The following is a 17,210-nucleotide window of genomic DNA, read 5'->3' on the forward strand; positions in this document are numbered from 1 at the left end:
GTGTGAATGTGGACTGAGTTAATTTTTTTTTCCCTCTAGCATGCAGTATATATTGACAGTAAATTCTTCCTGAAGGTGGTGGTCATAAGAAGTTTTGCCCTGGGGGTCAGACAGAAAACTGTATCAGAAGTGTAAAAGAAATCTCACTGTGTATGTGGGACCTCTATGTAATACACCTATTTCAGTCCCTTTCTATTTCAGCATTTTTGTGTCAATCTCTCAGGTATCTTGTACAAAGTCTTTATAGACAAGGAAGTTTTTATCGAGGTGTTTGAGACCTGTAATGTTTTGGGATTTTTTGGGGGGTTTTATGCAAAAGCAAAATCATATTGAAATTAGACATGAATCTAGTTTGTGAATTACATTTGGGAAGTTCTTTGTGGAAAAAATACCCATAATCACTAACAGGGATTAAGGATTTAATATTTTACTTAATATACCCAGCATTAGACACATCAGATTGTAAGTAGCATTTCTGAGTTTATTCATAGCAGTAACTACTTGCTTGTATTAAGACAGAGTGATAGTCTGGTTCTGATCCTGAAAAGCAGGAGAAAGCTAATGTCTTTGTGAACTCTGCACTCGCATTGTCTTTATAGGAACTTTGCAATAACAGTGCAATTGCTCTTTCGAGCTAGTCTGGGATCTCCTGAGTTATTCTGAATGTGTGCTAGCTGCAGTTATTGGTGTCCGGGTCCCCAGCTGGATTTTTTTCCTCTACTGCCCTGCAGTATTCCTTGCCGAAAGGGCCACTCTTACCCTTTACCACGTGAAGGTAGAAGGGCTAGAGTCTGGAATCACAGTACTGAAAAGCGAAAGCTTCTATAGAAGAAATCATAACCTTTTTTCCCAAAGAAAGCTATGTAGTCTTTCTTTCATATTGTTGAATCCCATGCCAAGAAGCTATCTAGTGAACAGTTTGCCATTGCTGAGCATCAGGACCAAATAACAAGAGCCATGGATAATATAACCACCATCGTAAGGGGCCACTAAAGCCATATATAAACAAAGGATTCTCAAACAACCTGGGTATTTTGTACGTGTCACATCAGCAAAAAAGGCACGGCTGCAATCCCGGAGTTCAGTACAGCTGCTTAGCTGTAACTGGTTGTGAAGCTGTGTAAGAAATTGTCCCATCCTGGTGAAAAATCATCTCATTTCACTCATCATTTCACTCATTGTCAACTCACTGTTAGCTCATGGTTTAGTTAGAGCAGGGGTGATATGATAACATGCATAGCGGTAACTTTGGTACTTAAGACTCACAGCTAGCATAGAACAATGCTGCGTATTCTGAGATGGAGGAATACTGCCCATTTGTCTTCTGTTCCTTGCTCTGCCTGTTCAAAGAATAATAAATCAGCATCAGTATCCTGCCTTTATTTTCTCTAGCCACTCCAAGAACGAGTTTTGGAGTATTTAAGGGATCTAGTAAAGCTCAGAAATAAAACATAGGTCATCTAGAACAGCAGATCTTTCCACAGAAATAGCAAGTCTTGAATGTGTGAGGAGTTTTCTTTGGAAATGTTTCAGCTCTGTCATAGAAGCTACAGGAAAAGAACATTTCTTTAATGTTGTGTGCTACAATGTAAGTACCCATATTTGTGGGCACATGCGTGTAAAACAAAGTAAAAATTCTAAAATGAAGCAAGCTGACTTGCTCCTTCCCAGCTCCATGCAGACAAAATCTTAGAACTGCACAGATAGCAGTTGTGTTGCTTTACACACACCTGAGACATGGTCAGGAAACAGTATAGAAAAGATTAAAAAATAGAATGAAAATATAGAAACTAATATGCAGAAATGTCTTGCTGCTATTTTTTTTGCCTTTAAATGAGGTTATAAGTAAATGAGTATATGCAATTAACCATGGATTATTCTGTACCCCTGAGTATCTAAAACCTTGATTTGGAACAAGTTTTACAGGATATTTTATAACTTTGGTGGGTTTTTTTTAACTTTTCAATAACTCAGCATATGAATTTATGAGTGTACTGTGGTACTATCATCAAAAAGAAGATCAAAATAGTGACTAGAATAAGTGAAAAGGAGATAGAATTGGCATAAATTTGTATGGACCAAAGAAGTTACATTTATTAGTCAAAATACAACTCCTGTTGGGAACTTGGGTAGGTATCATACAAATCATGATGGAATTGGTTCTCTAATGAAGGACTATTACAATGAGAAAGCAAGTAGTCTCCATTTAAAATAAAAAGCTAGGCATAATTGTATTAGTTGTTAGCGTGCAAGCAGCTAAAGGAGCCCTGTGTGTTCTTAGGCACTTACCCTTACTACCTGAAGTGGAATTGTCTGATAGGAAAATTGGGTAGGACTTTCTGTTAAAAAAAATGCAAATTGTATACAGAGTTGTCTGTATGAGTCTTATGACTGATTTTAGTGCTTCAAGGTTAAGTTTTGTTGGCAGTGAAACAAATATTGTAGCTGTTCCTGAGGTCTGTGAGCTTTATTAAGTACATGAATAACAAATACACTTAATATATCTGATGGCAAACTCTGTTCCTTTGCTTCTCTAGGATCCTTAAACCTTGACTAAATGCCATAGTCTGAGACAGGCATTGCTTTCACTGTTGTTTCTATGACAGTTGAATGTGAATGGTGAATCTATCTTTGGAAGGCAGAAAATGAGATGCATTGTCTTTTAGTGGTCAGGTCTGATAGGTATGCTTTTTTATGTGTTGGCATTGAGTCTTACTCTCACTTTTGCAAAATCTTATATAAGTTTTCCCTAGAGAGACAGATAAGAAATAAAGGATTAGTACATCTCTCCATACAGTAACTCCTAATGTGAAATTCTAGCCCTATTTATAACGAGAGCTTTGCTACTGATTTCAGTAGGATCACAATTTTACCCCTAAGGTGCAGTTGTGCTTTCCTAGGAAAGCTAACGTATAAAATACAGCCTCCGCCAGTACATCATCAATGCAGTAGCATAGAAAGAGGATAACATTGAATGACATCCATAGCCAATAACAGCTGCTGCAAACATCTTGTCAAGCACTGTATTAATGTTAGTCACCAGCTTTCCAGGTTTGTCTAAGATTATTTTCTTCATACCTGAACGAGGTAGACTCAGGATGAGTTGGAGTTCTTTGTGGAAGTGTGGTTGGCATTTGTTTTTTGTAATTTTTTTTTTTAACTAATCAAAGATTGTCAGATGTGGTAAAGCTGCTTTGATTTTTATTAATAAAGCACACCATCTATAACTAAGTTTTTAAAGCCCTTGAAGGCACTGTTTAATTTTTCAGCTGTTTTTTGATTCTATCTAGTTCTGTATTAGCTTCCTATCTTCAGGTCTTGACTTCTGTAAAGCAGATATTGTCATGCACACATTGCTGGGAGGTATCTTGTACCTCATAAAAGAAGGAAAAAGGCTCTTGATTAGGATCCCAGTCTTCACTGACCCCACTGCTCAGTAGGTAGGGTGTTGTGGACACTAACAACGTTACAGAGGATCTTTGGCCAGTATGTTGGCTGCAAGTCATGGATTGAAGACTGCTGCTGCATATCTTCCAGGTAAGACTAACGTGCTCCTTTTGATAGGGCTTGTTTAGATGTCAGCTAAAAAAATAACTCCTTTTGACGTGTTTGCATGAGAATGACTCCTGTAGATAAAATTATATTGCCTAATAGTTTCCTGCAGCTCCCCAGATACTTGTTAGAGTAGTCCAAAATTTAATTCAGCCTCTCCCTATGAAATTGGATCTCTACTTTGTACTTCTGATTGCTTCTCTCAGCTCGATTAATAACGTGGAAGCACTTGTTCTTTCTCTGAAGGGTGTCTGGGTGCCTCCTGCCAGAACAATGGAGATCACCTTCTGCTGAGCTTATACATATATGCAGGAACAGGAGCCATAATGGATGCTTCAGAGCACTGTGTAATATCTTCTTCCAAATTAAGGAGGCTCTGACACATCAGTCAGTTTTTCCCTGCCTGTATTTGATTGCATACTTAAAATCAGCTGACTCTCAGATCAAGTGGTGCCTTGTTGCTTTAAGTTCAGCAGCGGCTGTTGTCTGTGTTAGGGAGGAGTTCTGTCACTGTGAATGGTAAAACAAGACACATCCTAAAGCTGGCCCTGGAATTTCTTTGCAGTGTTACTCCCTAAGAAACTTGAGCTTTCTTGATTGCAAATAGGAAAACTCTTGAAGGAGTATGTGCACATGGTAGGGAGAACTTAAGAAGGGAAGAAAAGGATTTTATTGAATAATTTCAAAAAATGAAGTGGAAAAAAATGTATGTATATCAAACCAGAGAGAAGTAGAACAGTAGTGTGAGGTGATAGAGGCCTTTTAGAGTCTGAAAGTACTGGAAGTTTTACTCGAGACTGGACAAAGTTCTGCACTGTGGTATTAGATGTCACCATCCTGAGACGTTCAGCTTGGCACAGTGAGACCACTTCATTGCCTCATTTCATGCTAGTGTGTTTCAGGCTACGTGCTGGGTATTTCCAGTATTTGGCTTTTTATACTACGTGCAATAGATTCAATTTTCCTATTCTTACAGGCAATATCTTTAGCAGTATGCCCTGAAATGCCTTATGGATTCAAGCTGTCCCTTAATCAATGATGCGGAGGGTGCGGTTTTGATCTTTTTCTCTAATATATGAACTATGATACTAGATTCATCCTGGCATACATCTGTCAGACCAGACTGAAAGCATTCAGTTAGAGACACTTCATCACCAGAATGGGGCCAACAAATTGGAGACAATCTAAAAAAGGGAGATTGAAATATAACATAGATGGGAAATAGAGGATATCTCAAAATAAGGTCATAATGGAGGACTTAAATTGCACATCTATCCAGACAGCAGCAGGACATCCTCAAAATACGCTATAGTATCTGCATACTGATACCAACTATTACAAATATGCAACAAGTATGGATTGTTTGTGAAAAGAACAGCTATAGGTCAAGATGTAACACAACAGAGAAGACAACTCTGCAAATATAAATATTTATTATTACAGTAACTGCTTCCTACTAAAATTGGCAAGAATGATGAATCCAACCCTCTAATATGTATTTGAGAATTAGGAAGCTAATGAGCGAGCGCAGCAAAAAGCCTTCTTCTGCCTTCTAGAAAAATCAGCAAAGCTAACATTGCTAGACCATAATGAAGAATGTGTGGTTAGAGCTACTGGGCTGCAGATCCACCACTAAAAACCCACCAGTGCTTGATACTGAACCAAGGAGTGAAAAATACAAAATAAAAAACCCTGCGTTGGCTGAAGGACATGCAGAATTCTTTTACGTCTGTAGTTTTTGTAATTGTTAATACTTCTATGAAACACTGCTGAACTGCCATAGAGCAAATTACAAGCAGCAGATGAATGTGTCTGGTTTGATCTTTGAGCTTCTTTGATTAGGTGCAGGTAAAAGTCAATGTCATGTCTGCATACTGTGGCATGTTTTAATATCTGCTTTTACTTTCTGGATTGGTTTGCAGCTTGAGTCCTTAACTTGTGATTTTTTTTTTTATTTTTTTTGTATTTAGCCATTGATTACACCCCAGAAGATGTGATTCACTTCAACTACAAAATCCCTGCTTGTTGTGGTACTAACAAGCATTGTGCCTACTGAAAGCTGCAGCAGAACGGAAAGGGAGGAGGCCTAACAGGCTTGACACCATCTTTTGTCTGTGTTGCAGCAAGGGGTGAGGGAAAGATGTCTAGGAATTGTCTTATCATCATACGGAGAGATACACATACATAAGCATTTTTATTTGTTTATCTAATCTCTTGGATGCTTTTTCAATGCCTGTCTTAACCCTTTGTTCTTGAAGTAAGCAAGGAAAAACTGTATGACAGGCATTTAATTTTTTTCTTTCTCAAGAGCAGTTAGTGTCCCTTCTGTTGAGAAGAAAATGGGACCATGTGGAAAGCTAGATTTCAATTAACACATCAAAGGGCAGTTTGTGGGGTTTTGCCTATAACTAAGGTTTAACTGAGTTGCAGGACTGGGAATTTCGTGTTTTCCTATACGCTCACGTATTGCATTCTTACCTCTCCTACTTCTCTACTTTTCCTCTGCTTCTCCAAAGGGGCAGAATGAAAGCAGTATAATCTTGTTGAATATATTCTATGGTTCTTGCTTATGAATTAGATGAACAGCTGCTGGGAACAGTCTGGGAATACCATTTGGTGAAAAAAAGAGATGAGACACAAACAAATTCCCTTATGATGCCATTCATTCTATATGCAGTATTATACCGGAGGGGCGGAAAGATGGGAAGGCCTAAAATTCAGTTTCAATATGAGCTGGTTTGAAAAGAAGCAATTCTACATACATTGCACCCACAAAAACTTGTATTTATAGGCACAAACTTTTTTGTAGGTAGAAACTGCACAGCTGGTTGTATGCATTCGTTTTTTTGCATGCATAAGAAATTACTTTTACAGACACAACCGTTGTACTTCCTTCTCAATATTTCCCCGTTACACTAATTCTTACATTATATAGTTCATATCTTTTCTGTGTGCTTTAAACAAGGTGGGGAAGGGGGGGAAAGGCCTACATTTTGGCATGCAGGACAATCAAAATTAAACAGACAAGCAGGCAAAAGGACAATCCACAAAATTAAAAGGGAGTCATTGGTACACATCAGTCTTCCTGCAACATCCTCCTGCTCACATTTCTGCATTGTAAAAATCTGGCACGCAGTTGTGTGTTAAGACTGGAAATTAAAGCAAATCTCCTCAGTTGCCTTACAAATGTCATACAGCAACTGAAGCAATGGGCATTTTGCTTTCTTGTCTTGCTACTTCAGTAAATTCCTTCTCAGGTCCTTTTCACCTACTAGCGTCTGGAAGACACACACAGAATTAAACATGCCTGTCTACAGAAACAGGAGACCCAAACATTAGGATTACATTAATCTTAGATAAATCACCATGCAGTGTAGTTCTGACAATTCACACTATTTTGGAAAAGTTGATCAGATTTTTCGATGGGCGTCTTGGTAATATAGAACATATTATGGGCTTTGGCCACACATCCTGTATTTTGAACCAGATGTCTGTGGTTTACCAACTTGTTTCTTTTATTCCACTGCAGGCCAGTAGTAGGAATTGGATTCTATTGACTGGTTGGTTGGAACACATGAAAACCCTCTTACGCTATGTACGTGTTGTAAACTGCAAGCTTGGTCTGAAAACATAACCATTTTAGAGTTCTAGGGAAGTGATTTTAAATGAATATTTTAAAATGTTATTCTGGAACAGATTTTTTTTTCATGCTTAGATAATTGGAAGAGGCCTTCGTGGTAGTTACGAAAAACAGAAACAGAAATACATATTTTTTTTAAAAATTAACTCTTACAAATCAACTAAAATTTTATTATTAGTTATGAAGACTTCAAGAGGAATGATGTTTTTGTTTCTTTAAAAGGGATTGCATTAGCTCTCAGGATGAAAGTGTCATCAGATCAACTGTAACTGTAGCCTGACACTTTGCGCCTCTGTGCATGTGCATAGCTTGATACTATCGAAGTACCGGTAACAGTGATACCTAAGGCTACCGTGGATAAACACAGAAGGTTTCTGATGACAGCATCTTAAGCAGAAGGGAAAAGCTCTTGTGTGGTTTATGATAGCATCATAACCCTGAGGTGCTGACAGAGCTTAATTCACAGTTTTTCTGTGAGTCGTTTTCCTGCATTTCATATATCACTTTTGTGTCTTGTTGAAAATCATAGATATTTTTTCTCTTTAAATAAAGCCAGATTAAAATTAAGGATTAACATCAAAATACCTTTTACTGCTCTGGTTATTTTAAAAGAATTCAGAATCTCAGTTTGATATCATAATAATTATAAAATGGATGTTTTGGTCAATAGAACTGTATTTTAAGAAATAATGTAATTAATCATGGCATTTTTTTAGTTAAATTTAACATAAAACTATGATTTTTGCCATTTGGTTGGTTTTTATCACTCAGTATGATATTTGACTCTATAGGGGATATTGAATGAAGTTTTTGCAAAGATACATACGTGCAAGCTGGCTAAAAAAAATATTGATGGAATTTGCCATTATAAAAATCCAGAGTTTGTTTATCTGGGGTTTTTTTGACACATTGATGTTTAAAAATCGCTAAAGTTAGTATTCTTTGTTTTATCATTTTCTGAATTACTACTTATTTTACATTTACAGGTTAGTACCACTCAGGCCTTGCCTGCTTACAGCAATTGTACTGCCTAAACTATAGCAACCAAGTTAAAGGAAACAGGTTCTGTAGCACTGAAATCATTATAGGAAAAAAAAGGAGAGGGGTAGAAAAAGATCTTAAAAGGTCATCCAGTCCATCCCTGTTCTGAGGCAGGAAATGGGTAACTAGGTCATCCCTGACAGATGTTTGTGTAGGCTGCTGTTAAAAACCACAAATGAAGGGGGTCCACAACCTCTATAAACCTATTCCATCTATCTAGACTTTAAGTTGAAAGGGATTTTTTTGTTGTTTCTTTTTTTTTTTTCATCTGGTCTACTCTGCAGCAAATTAAGCTTGTTATAATTCAAGTGGATACAAAGAACTGTTGATCGTGGCTTTCTGTGTGCTGCCTTTTAAAACAAGTGTTTTCCCCCCAGTCGTCTTTTCCTGAACAAACCAAGCCCCATTCCTTCAACCTTTCCTTGTAAGTCATATTTTCAAAATAACTTATCATTCTTGTTGATTTCATTTCAACTCCATCCAAATTGTTGAAATTGTTCTTGGAGTGCATTGCCCAAAATTGCACAGAACACTCCAGCTGAGGCCTCAGCGGCACTGAAGATTGCAAAATAATTAGGTCCTGCATCTCACATACTGCGCACTTCCTAATACATCCTGGAATGTGAAATGCTCTTTCTGCAACATCATCGTGTTGTTGACTCATATTTAGTTTGAAATCCACTCAAACCTTCCTATCCTTTTCTGCAATCCTGTTGCCTTGTTAAAGCATCATCATATTATATTGATATACTCTGTTTTATTTTTGTCATGGGCGATGCTTAGTTTCCCTCTATGTAATATGAGCTTGTTGCATTTATACTGTTTCTCACATTATCTAGGTATTCTGAGTTCTGATCTGTTCCTGTGTGTTTGCAGCCTCCTTCCAGATTTTTTGCAAATTTTACAAGTTTATTCCCGGTTCGGTTCTATTATCCAAGATGTTCAATGAAAAATTGAATAGGATGGGTGAGAAATCCCTGAAGGATGTTACTGCAGTGCCATCCTGCTTCATCAGTAAACTGTTGATAAATACTGTTTGGAAGAAATATTTAACTACTTGTGTACTGCTTGATTTCATCTATACCATTTCTTGTATTGCAGGCAAAGTTAGAAAGGACCCAACCAAAAGTACGTTAAAGCATGGATATCACATTTACTGCTTTCTTCTTACTCAATAGGCCTGTTGCCCTTTCTAAGAAGGAAATCAAGAGAGGTTTGACACAATAATTATCCTAATTACATTTTAACATCTTATTACTTAATTGTTTTCTATAGTATTGTTATCTTTCTGCTTATACACTAACACTGCCTAATAACCTATGGTAGTATGCCTGAGAGATGGATGATGTATTTATGAGAGTTAGGTCAGTTGAACTCTAATTCCTAAGACAGGCCAGGCAGTATTTTCATCCTTTACAGTCTTCTAGGACCTCCCTTGTACTCCAAAAATTCTCAAAAAAATCCAAACAAACCCTAAACCACAACTCCCCCCCACCCCTCAGTCATCATGCAGAGATTATTTTATCTTTTTAAGTGCTCCAGGGTAATTTTTAGTACATTTTCCTATGGAAACACAGTTCATATAACCACACTGTATGACCAGTCAGACCACACCATGCCTTTTGAACTTGTTGCTCACTTTCCAACTGAACTGGACTGAGAAGTTGTGGTATCAAAGGTACCACATTTCTACAGTTTTTGTGAAAATGAGCAGGTAAGTAGAGAGTCCACCATGGCAACAAGGAATTCAGTGTAAATGAAACCATGATAATTGGGCATTGGAAAACTCATAGAAGAACATTATGAATATTCCAGCCATAAATTTCAGTCTGAGCTTTTGCTCTGGGCTAATCCAGACAGGAGACACAAGGCTACAGGGGAGCAGGCTTTATCCACTGCTTTCTGAACTACACTTTTAAGTCAGCAGGATCAGAAACTGGCATGTCTTAATATCACTTAACCCATTCCCTCCCTTTTCTGGTCTTTGCTTCCGAGACCTTTGTTAAAATTAATTGCTGTGCATATCTGATGCTAAGATTTTTGTAGACACACTAGGCAAAAAAGATAATTGAATGTTTTAGTCTTCTCTGTGTCACATTATTTGCTGTCTGCCTTGATAGATATTGGGTTTGAACCTTCCTTTGTCTCCCTTACTTCATGTGTGTGTGTTGTAACCTTTTATTGGCTTTTAGGTCCTTTCCTAATTTATCTCATTTTTCCTCTTAGCCTTCCCAATTTGTTCCCTGTGCGAGCATGCTATTCTTTAAACTCATTTTTAGTCATCTGTTCTTGTTTCCACTTTTTTGTGTAGTTCCTTCTTTTTTTTTTATTTGATCAAATAGCTCCTGATGAAGCCTTGCTGCTCTCTTTCAGTGCTTTCTTTGCATCAGGGTCGTCTGCTGTTGTGCCTTTAATACGCTTCTTTCAGTATCTGTCAGCTCTCCTATGCTCCCATTTCCTTCTGAATTTCTTCCAAAAGATCTACCCACCTATTCATACCCTAAGCCAACTAAAATCTGCTTTTGGAAGCCCATTTCTTTGTGTCATTCCATGCTTTCTTTGGCATCATGAATTTTATTGTTTTGTGATCAGTTTTTATATGTATACCTTCCACCGGTGTCTTAAGTGAGACGTATTAACTGATAAGGTAAATAATATGCAAAACAGCCTTTCTTCTCTTATCTCCTCAACTGTCTGAAATCACAAGTAGTTGTTCTCTGCACCCTTCAGGAATGTGCTGGGCAGCTTGTCTCCTGTACTGTGCTCTGTGTGTGTGAATTTGAAGGCCTTATTCAACAATTACAAAAACCCCAGCAACCCTAAACTGGTGTGACTTTTGCCTGAAAAAAAGCATCAAGACATGCCCCATTGCTATTAGAAACCACATATAGACATGGCTTTCTGCAAACACTGTCTGTCTCTAATGGCTTAAAATCAAAGGCAACAAAATAAGCTCCAGGCAAGACAGATACTTCAGGAAGGAAGATACAAGGTGTAAAGAGTGAGACAGAAGTATGAAAGATGTGTGGAAAAGCATGAGCTTAAAAAAAAAGATTGAGAGGAAGCCTGACAGATAAGAGGGGCCTGTTTACCTGAGAGCAGTGTTACAAAAGGAATAGTCTCAGTGTAGGAAGAAATTGCAGGGAATAGCAGGCAAGTAGATTGCAAGGGACACAGGAAGAAAAGCAATAGAATAAAATGAAAACAGACAGGTGGGGAAAGTGAATGTAGCATCCATCAGGATGGGGTTTTTAATTTCTTCACCAGGGAACATTTAAAACCAAATTATTTTTTATTAAAATGACATACACAAGGAGGGATGGTAAAACTGTCCTTGATTCTGACTGGAATGTGGCTAATAATCTCAGTAGCTAGAGCAGGGAGATTGGAGTCAAGAGGAACATTTCTATGGTAAATATACCCCATTGTTTAGTTTTTCTGTTTGGTTTGAAGGGAGGTTGTGTGCAGGCTTCTTAGAGATTTGGAGTACAAATGGTGATGATATCAAAGATATGATAAATGCAGTTTATGACAATTACATGGATGATAAAAATAGATCTGTGCTTACATAGTGTTTGTGTCTATTTCGCGAACGTAGGCTTAATGTGATACCATTTTTTTCATTTTGGCTTCTCTGCATCTTGATATGCTAATATATTTAGGGAAGATATTTTTGCTAGTATATTATTTATGTATGTTTTTGTTACCTTGCAACTGAGAGTTGCTAGCAAGTTCTATATTAAAAAAATTATTAAGCATGTAGTGCGGTATATGGCTCAGGGAGACAGCTCTAATTCAGTGAGCCTCAAAATTGATTTAATCAAGATCTAAATAACTTTTTCCTATAAAAAATATTATTGCTCTAAATCAGTTCTAGAGAACTTTAGCTAAACTTGAAAATTAATATTAGTACAATTGCAACATTCCTATTTGCTCATAAATAGAAATGGTATGTGAGAACCAGGTGCCGAAGCTGTTACAATCCGAGATGGTGTTCTATCACAGCAATGCACTTGCTGTCACAGTCACTTGGCATTTTACCTTGTACTTGTGCCAAAATGCATTTTGAATCTTCTAAGCTGCAGGACATGGAGACTGGAAGATTCTAGTCGTCATTCCAGCCCAGACTGGCCAGGAGTACATTGATCTGATACCGGGAGGGTCCATACATGTGCTCAGCTGTGTCAGGAGAAGGAAGGACAGAGTGTCTGAGCTACAAGCTTCCAGCAGTCACCAAGTCAGAAAACAGTATTTTCTTCTCTCAAGTTATGTTTTCCCAGCATACCTCATTCCATCTAACCTAGAAATGTCATAAATACATCATTTGGATGATGAAATAATTTAGGTGTTTTCTACTCAAGCTGCTGTACCAGTATGTCTATTTAGTTACAAGAATACTTTTCTACTGATAGTTAAATCAGATTGGCTGCTGGTATTGGCATACTTATAGGATGTGTGTATGTCCTTCTATATATGGGGTTGGTGAGTGCATGTGTATATGTGTGTATACATTTATCTACATAGAAAATTAATATATATTGGTAAATACACAGTGCCTGTAATGGCTTATGCTTTAAGAATATACTGCTACAGGTCTATTATCCAAGTGCTAGGATGACAGGGAACTAACAAAGAATTTGAAGCCGCTGTAACAAACAAAACTGCAGTTTCACTGGCATTGCAAATAAATGATGGGCTAAATCCTGGTCTAGTGGAAGGTGTCCCTGTCAACGGCAAGGAGGGGTTGGAACTAGATGATCTTTAAGGTTCCTTCCAACCCAACCCAGTTCCATGATTCTGTGATTCTATGATAAATCAAAGGACTTGAATAATGCTTAAAGAAGAGAATTGCTTGTTTGAGAAAAGGGTAAAACCAAGGCTGCGTTGCTAGGCTGTCTGTTGAAGAAGGTAACTTGCTCCAAGTCCAACAAAGTGGAAGAAGGCTACATATTTCTGATTAACTATATGAAAAGGCAAAAGAGAGATGTAATACCTTTGTTAGGCATATTTTAGAAATCTTGATCAAAAGAAGCAGGTGAAGGAAATAGATACCAAAAACATCTGAAGAAAAGACACTAATGATCTCAGACTCCTGACGTTTTCCTGATCTCTAGCTGATAGAGACAGAGTTAAGTTTGGAAGCATATAGTTTAATACTTTTCCAGGGATGTTGTCATTTATGATAATTTCTGGAAACTCTTGCCTTTCATTCCTAGAAGCACAAGCCTGCTAAATCAAATTCGTCTTATACCTATGCTTCTTCCACTTGTCCCATGAATTTGACACTTTCCTTCTAATTATTGACACAATTTAAAAATGGTCTTAATTATAACCTATATGTAAACATACATTATTCATATAATCTACTCCCAGGTATTGCATGAAACCTAATCATGTGATATCAATCGGTGAATATCAAATAGATTTTCGTGGGGAAAAAAGAGAAGACATACCCAATTATTAAGAATATGTATTATTTGATGTTATTAGAGTACATATTTTTCATAAGGACACCAAAATGTATTTGGTGCCTGTGAGGAGTGAAGATGAAGGTCTCTGAACAGGGAAGAAACTCTCTCTCTGTAATTGGTCCCACAGTCATAGCATATTCTTCCTCAAGAACATCTAGGATAAACTCAGGATTTTACCACATGTAGTGTTTGGAATGACGATTCTTTGTCCTGTAAAGGATGTATGTAAAAATTTTGAAATTGACGTTTGACCTGAGTGCATGGTTATCTTTATAGATGCAATGCAGATGTCTCCAGAAACTCGCTCCTGCTGTAATCTTCCTTGTTTTCTCTATGCAGCCCATCAATTCTTTTGTTTAAGCCCTTTCCTTAACTATCTGCCAGTTAACTTCTCTTACTTTTCTAAAGATTTTGGGGTAAATTGTGAACTTACTGTGATAAAAATTTCTTGCACAAATAATTCCAGTCGCAAAGTTGAAACCTCTCACAATTTTAATGTGGGGTCTTTTTTTTTTTAAGATTTTTGTTGCTTGGCTTTTTTGTCTTTGGAATAATGAAATTTCATGATGCTTTTCTGTTCTTCAGGTGTCCTTGATTTGAGGGTTACTACTGTGATAAACCTTGTGAACTTCCATTTGACACATTCTCATGAGAAAAATAGCACATAGGCATTTCACTCCTCTCCATTTTGGTCTGAATTTTGAGGTCCTCTTCCTTAGCAGTTCACAAAACCACATCAGCTTCTTTGGGCTTTGCCTGGAGTCAAGCTTTCCCTGGTACATAGGCGTATGGCACCTTTTTCAGTATTTTCCAGTGCAATCCCATTGAAAGGGGATCTCTCTATTTTTGAGGATCCATTTGAGGATCTACCTCAAGTTATGCCTGATGTTGATAACGCAGTGTTTATGTAGGAAACCTTGATAGCAGACTATTCTGCTCCTGAAAACTAGAAGGCAAAGAAAAATTTATAATATTTATTATATTTTTAAAAAAGAATGAGTGATACTTACTCAGTACTATACGAGTTGGACTAAGTCAAAACTTAATGTTTTGAGTGGGTGACGCTGAGCAGACTCCTCAACACTGTGAGAGACAGGTTATTCATCTGGCCACTGGACCATAAAGTCTTATTGCAACATGAAGGTAGGGCACTCACAGGAAAGCATTATGTACATTTATGATGCTATGTAATAAGGGAAGACTTTTAGAAGATGTTTGGAAAGTTCTAAGGTGTTAATGAAGATGTCCTTTCCTGCCATGATACTATTAAACTGGTAACACTGAAGCAGTGTGGCTTTACAAATAAAGGGGTACCTTAAAATCAGCGTCAGCTCTACTTCTACATTAAGAAAGCAATTTTTCTATGAACTACAGAGGGGAAATATAACCGTTCCATGTATTTTTAGTTATATAGATCGTCTCATCTGGAAATGATCTATATAATTCATGCTCTGCTTTCAGTCTACATCAACAGGTCACAAAACCAAGAGATATAGCTCTGCTATATTAAGAAAAGTAGATCCCAACCTGTATTTTGCAGCAGGTACCCATTTCTGCCAAGCAGCAGCAGGCACTGTTTAATAAGCGGTCTGGTGGGGAATCCTGCAGTACATGCCCACTCACTCCTGGTCCTTCAGTGAGGTGCCTTCTAACACATGATGAGATACTGTGAAGATCTGATGATTTTTCACAGTGTTACTTTATGACAGTTTAAAAGACATCTTGACGTTTTTATAATATTTAAACTGCGTATCTGATAGAAGATGCAATGAATGGGATTTTCCTCTTCGTATCCTGTTCCCCTGGTCAAAGCGACTGATGCTTGCTTTAAACAAGGAGTCCCAGCTGTATTAGTGGAATGACTTGTAGGCATTTTTTTTGTTGTTGTTTGTAAGCAAAAGTGGCAGAAGGAATGCTTGTTTATGTATCTTTTTGTAAGGCTAGCAGGGGTTTGTATGGAGTGGATGCAAATGAGTATGAACAAAGAACCTGAATGTCTTTAACTTACTGCGTCTTGGCAGATTTTGAAAGCAGTGTGCTGCAGCAGGATGTACTCATCAGGAAATGAGGTGTATGTTCACTTATGCTATCATGTGGATTATGGGATTATGTTTTGTTTCTAACCTTGCAAGAAGTTTCTGTGCCAGCTGTAAAATATTAATATTGCAGTCAGAGTGAACTAGCACTGTTTTACGTCATGCCTAAGTACTCATGCCTAAGTACTAGCAATTTCTTGGTGTAATTTGCTTAGGTAATGCCTGAGAAGTCTCTAGGATCAAGTCCTTAAAAAGAAGTAAGTCTCAGATGAAGTATCAAACCACTTCTCTCTGCCAAAAAAACCTGTATAGCTGATGATACTAAATAGATAGCCTGGAACAGACTTATTTAGCAAGTAAACATACTGATTTTTACTTCAAGTTAATAGTGAATTGTGAAGAAACTCTTAGCTATGCTGTATACTTGTGGGAGGTGAAACTCTTAGATAATTTGACAGATGTCACTTTAAAAGGAAGAGACAGAACCGGTAATATCTGTGTTGTGCGCAGATCTGCAACCCAACATTAGTAATCTACTCCTGCCATTCTCAAACAGAAGCAGGGTAGAGACGGCCAGGATGTCTCCATACAGCAGCCACAAAATGAGCACCATGCCTGGCTGAGGAATATACTTCTGTAGACATGCAGAATGCAGTATGTCTGCAAACCATGGTATTAAGTAATCGTTCTCCTAACCTAAGTTGCGCTCATAAGCTGAAAGGCTTTGTTCCAGAACTGACTTTGCCAGGATTCTCACATTCTCAGGGAAGACACTGTCAGTTTTAAGAAAAAGCCGAAAATTGGAAAACTGGGTTTAAATTCCGCTATGCCTGCACTTTATCCTAACTCAGGGTGGAGAGGTGCGTTTTGAAGGATGCACAGGTCAGGGCTGGTGCCTAGCGGGGAGCCCCCGCCTGCCGGGGGAGGCGGGTGGGGGGGGCCCTGGCCCAGGGCTTCCCCCAGCCCGGGTGGCCGCTCCTCCGCCGGGGGCTGCCTTGCAGGTGGCGGCTGGCGAGCGACACCTTCTCCCGGGTCCCCACGCCGCTGCCGCCACGCTGTCCTGTTCGGGGAAAAAGAAACGCGCTTGAAATCCGGCAGAGCCCTGGCAGCCCCCGCAGCACAAGCCGCAAAAATAACGTCCGCGCCGGCAAGCGCCCAGCTCAGCCCCGCCGCCGCCCCCACTCACCGCAGCGGTGGGCAGGGCTCGCCCCGCGCGGTCCCACGCCGGGGTGGCGCCGGGCCCCGGTGGCGGCGCGGACGGGCTCCCCGCCGCCGTGCCTGCTTTCCCCCGCGCCCCGCCACAACGGCCGTTGTGGCGGGGCGCGGGGGAAAGCAGACGCGGCGGCCGGTGCGGGGACCCCGGCGCGGGCGTACCGGGCCGCCCGGGCGCGCATGGGGGCAGCGGGCGGGCGGCGCGCTCAGGCCGCGGCAGGGCCGGGCAGGTGCGTGCGCGGGGGGCGCCGCTCCTCG

At 39.1% G+C, this 17,210-nt stretch overlaps 1 protein-coding gene and 1 long non-coding RNA gene across 3 annotated transcripts in view; one reads left to right on the forward strand and one right to left on the reverse strand.

The window, feature by feature from the left end:
* The window catches only part of TLK1 (tousled like kinase 1), a 91,484-nt gene that overhangs the window by 4,034 nt on the left and 70,240 nt on the right, over positions 1-17,210 (forward strand). The gene's annotated exons all lie outside the window — the stretch shown is intronic.
* Positions 304-17,169, reverse strand: LOC308068432. Of its 2 annotated transcripts, XR_013929957.1 has the most exons (3): positions 16,927-17,169; positions 15,232-16,800; positions 304-14,650 (listed from the first exon to the last, which is right to left on the reverse strand). It is a non-coding gene; the product is annotated as an uncharacterized lncRNA (long non-coding RNA). The 2 variants fall into 2 exon arrangements; XR_013929958.1 differs by having other exon boundaries at positions 304-16,800.

This window comes from Falco punctatus (genome assembly GCF_963210335.1).
Source record: "Falco punctatus genome assembly, chromosome: 8".
Taxonomy (NCBI): domain Eukaryota; kingdom Metazoa; phylum Chordata; class Aves; order Falconiformes; family Falconidae; genus Falco; species Falco punctatus.